Here is a 4,739-nt window from a genome sequence, read left to right as displayed (position 1 = left end):
TCGATAAAAAGCAGGCAATTAGTCGGACACGTGATTGCTAATTTACGCGATAAAGTTCATGAGCCGCCGTTGGCCGTCCGCATCGCGCCGGACGGCCAACGGCTAATCAATAATTCGTCCGCTCGACGACTCGTAGCTTTGCCAGTGCGCGAATTTGGAGTTGTCGCGCTCTCGCAAATTCGACCTATAAATCGAAGCGGAATGGATCACAAAGGGAATAGTCTGACGAGCGTGCGCGCGCGCGCTCGACGAGCATTGACGAGCGGATTGTCGGTTCATTACGTAACGCTACTTGATTTATGTAGCCGAAATCGATAACTCACGCGAGTCAGTGTTCACAGGCCGCAGGTGTGCCGAGGGAATTCTGCAAATCAATCGCGCGATAACGGCAGACACCTGCCGCGTTCGTCACGTCGTCGCAATGCAAATCATCTTTGGTGCGACTCTTTTTTCTAATTACTTCTTTCAAGCTCCAAACAACAACGTGGCCAACCGGTTTTTGCCTCGGAGGAGCTCGCGAAGATTTTGCCTCGTCGCAAAGTGAAATCCTTTAATATACGCGCGGGGAATGGATTAGCGGTTCGGCGAAATTTAAGAGCGACGCGTCTCGGCGGTGCGCGTTGTTTCTCCGGAGGATTCCAAACGCGGTCGAGCCGACACGAAGCTGAAAATCGTGATCCGATGTTTTCGCGCGGGGAAAGCGGCATCTTTTCTTCCGGGCGCGAGCTGTGTAATAAAATCTCTCATAAAAACAGCAATTGTCGGTATTTCCATTTGAGCTGGCCAGCTACAATCTAATACGCGTTCCGCGGATGCACTTCGGATCTTCGTTTCGCGCAAATGTTCCCCATGAAACTTGCAAATCCAATTTCCCGGATTACAACTCGGATTAGGAATTCCCGTTGCCGGCAAGCTGGACCAGCCGAGTTCGATTTAACTCCGACGAGGCGTGTTGCTGACGAAACGTACTTCGTTCTGCGCTCTGGGAATCTTTAAAGCTAATATCAGGATATCGCACGCCCGTGCGCGCGTGTGTGAGGTGGCCACAGGTGGTGGTGGTGGTGGTAGTCTGCGCCGGTCGAATGCTGCGGAATTATCGACTGCTCGACGCGGGGCAGCCGCCTTCTTTCGATCGTGACTCGATCTAAATTAATTATTCAGAAACGAGCAGCTTCGGAATTACAGGACGGCTCTCCGTCGCGTATCCCTAATAGTCTCGACGGTACCCGTCGATGTCGAAGCGACATGTTATGTGTAATCGCTGGGGAATGCGTGAATTTACGGTGCGCTATAAATAAAATCGATCACACGCCCCTCGGCGAATTATCGACGACGCCGACCGCTGAAACTTTTCCCCGATATGTCGCCGCTGAACATCACGCGTGTCCAATGTCGCGTGAGTCACGCATCGGCGCGTGTATGTACGTGTGCGCATCGAGTGTGATAACGTGCAATACCCTTGTATTACGTGCGCGTCTGTGTGTGGGAGAAGCATGAATTTGCTCGCTGTATAATCTTTATCGATGTTTCATAATGTGACATTTTTTATTAATGTTCTCCCACCGCGGAGCAATCGTCGTCGTATTTTACTGGCCGGGGGAGAGAGCGAGAGTTTCGCTCCGAAACTGAATTTCCTTCGAGTTTCGACTTTCCGCCGATTATTCCGTCGATTGCTCCTCATTACTTGCATTATCGCTGGTCGCGCGTTGCCGCCTTCGCAGCTACGCGGTAGACAGGTGCCCACAAAAATCACGTCCCATTTAATCGCTCACGACGAACGAGATCAAGGTTCCGTAGGAAATCGCGAGGCTCAGCCAGTTCTGACATTAGAGAGAGGCGGAGGTTAAAATCCGAGAGGATTTCCTTGACACACGGCCAGTGCCGACCGCCATTGTTCGAATCCCCCGCACTAGTTCCGCGATCCCCTTAATGCGCGTTAATCATTCCGACTCGTGTGAGTGCGATTAATTTAACAAATTCTGCGTATCTCGTTCGGAGCGTTCCGAAGGAGAAGGCGGTATATTTCCGCGTCTCGTGGAAAATCCATGAAAACATCGCGATCGTGTCGAATTCTGTGCGGACATTATGATGATCTGTCGTACGACGAATATTGAAAACGCAATCATTTTTGTGGATTCAGCTGTCGCCGTTCGTCACTCTTCCGTTATCGCGATTTCCACAGCGGCAATCTTATCTCGCGAATTTCAGCCTGTAATTCGATGTGAACTCTCGCGCCACCCGGAAACTCCATCGCGGCAATTACGTCTCTCGCGTCCAGCTGCGTTCCACGAGGACACCGCATCGCACCTCGCGACACCAATTTCCCGTTTAGGCGCTGGATCGCAGGAGATCGCGCTCGTACGGGCGTGGAGTTGCGGCTAATCCCGCGATGAAAAAGTGACGAGCGCAAATCGACTTGCAATACAGAGCTTCGGAATTACAAGACAAGGTTGTCGCCCAGTTCGTCTCCAATGAGGTTAATAGAGGACGCGGCGGCCGAGCGGTTTCCTTGACACGGGCAGCCCGCGCGCTAATCGAGTTACAATTCGTAACGACAGCGAAAACCTATTTTACTCCACCGAGGTGCAGTCGGATCTCCCCCGATAGAAACAGAGAGAGAGAGAGAGAGAGAGAGAGAGAGAGAGAGAGAGAGAGAGAGAGAGAGGGAGAGAGAGAAAAGAGAGAGGAGAGAGAAAATACACAAAACTCGCTCGCCGACTCGTCTTTTAAGTGCACTTCGAAGTCTCACTGATTGCCATCCGTAACGCGAGCATTCGCCGCGCTTGTTTGTGCTGTTCCGATTTATCAGCATGATGGCATCTAATCATATATATAACAAGGACGCTCCAACAAGACGAGATACGACGCTCAATGAATAGAGAGACACGTGACGACGCAAGGGACGGGAGATAATTTGAAAGGTCTTATCGATGTACAGAGCCATTCACGCGCGGCCGTTCGAGAAAAGGAGAAGGAGAGGAGAGAAGAAAAAAGCGGCCGAGTTAAATATTAAAAAGAAGCCATTGCCGGTCAATTGACGTCATTCTCGCATGATATCAGCCGTGGCTGATATCCCGCTGTCCGATAAACGGCACGACACGGGCACCGTGCGCGGAAATTCGATACTTTCCGTCCAGACACGGTGTTTGCTGCCATAAAACGTGTAATTTATACCGGGGGCGTATTGTCCGGCTCGAAACGTCAAACGTGCTCGACATGCAACGCGAAAAATGTGCCGGCTAACGTGCACGTCACGAATGTCATTTGAAGCTGCGGTCAAGCGACGCCGCGTTGCAATCATAGAAAGCGAGGGATGCTCGGCGGCTCGGCGGGAAAACAGCGCGCGATTGTCGCGCGAAATTTTCCACCGAGAGCCATCTAGTCGCACGCGAATCGCCAGTGAAAGTTTTTTATTTTTTTTTTTTCAACCACGGCCGCATTCCTCCTCCGTCGCGCTCGACGCGTCGCATTTAAACGCGGACGGGACGCGCCGGGCAACTCGATAGAGTTCTGAAACTTCGGCTATCGCGTAATTTGGAGCGGCATTTGCCGTGCGATAATAATAAATGGAATACCAGGGCGACAGGAGAGAGATAGATAGATAAATAGATAGATAGATAGAGAGAGAGAGAGAGAGAGAGAGAGAGAGAGAGAGAGAGAGAGAGAGAGAGAGAGAGAGAGAGAGAGAGAGAGAGAGAGAGAGAGCCTGCTTTTTCGCACAAAACGCATGAGCATTTTACGCTCAAGTGTACATATCGCTGCGAAAATGTACAATGGAAAACCGAACACTCGGAATGAAACGCGCAAGCGGATATATTTCACTCGCAGAGCGCGCATTTGTTACAAAGAACCGCGAGTTGTTCGCAGTCGCTTGTGCACGAGGAGATATTCGTTGATGTCGCGACGCGTCGGTAATTCCACGCGTTTCCTTTGATTAATATCAATCGCGCGGAGCTTGCAGCTTCGATTGCGACATCACGACGGTTATCGTCGAAACAAATGTCAGTGGGACACGTGAGGCCGCGTTCCCGCGCATTCTCCGCGAAAGCGCGACGGTGTCGACCGGCTAAATGACTGACCAATTTTTCGCCTTTCGCCCGATAAATTCTCTCGTGATGCAATATCCGGCGATTTTCGCACCTCGCTCTCTCCGTCTTCCGCGGGAGAAACGTGTGAGATGGTCGTCGGGGTCTGGAACATTTTCAGGTGAAACATGCAGACGGGGAAAGTAAAATGCATTGTACCGAGGGACACGGTGATTCATGACACGGAGATTTCCCTGCTGACCACTTGAGAGACTGGAAAAATTGAGCCATTAAACGTTCGAAACCGCCGTGCGATACGAAGATATCAGAGGAGAGCGCGAGAGAGCGAGAAGCGAATATCGGGAACCCTTTCAAGCGTTACGGTCCCTTTCATCAGCTTCGCTCGACTAAGGACTTTTAATTTGATATTAATTTAGTTCGCCAGTAGCACACACAACACGAGTACCGCCACGGCCGTGGCGGACGGATTGATTCAGCATCTGCGCACACATCTCGCAGAGACCAAAATCAGACTTCGCCATTTCAACGTGAAAATTTCGTAGAAGGGTCTCACACAACTCGTTGATAACGTCAATTTTGCACGGATGGTTTCGAGGTGATGAAGTTCATTTACTGTAAGATCGATCATTGTCACGCGATCAGAAATCGCGCGAGAATTTCGCAGCTTTCGACTGTCGAATGCCGGCGGGTAAA

Source organism: Harpegnathos saltator, unplaced genomic scaffold (assembly GCF_003227715.2).
Source record: "Harpegnathos saltator strain DR-91 unplaced genomic scaffold, Hsal_v8.6 scaffold140, whole genome shotgun sequence".
NCBI lineage: Eukaryota > Metazoa > Arthropoda > Insecta > Hymenoptera > Formicidae > Harpegnathos > Harpegnathos saltator.
The sequence above is the reverse complement of the archived record's forward strand: the minus strand, read 5'-3'. Positions refer to the sequence as shown.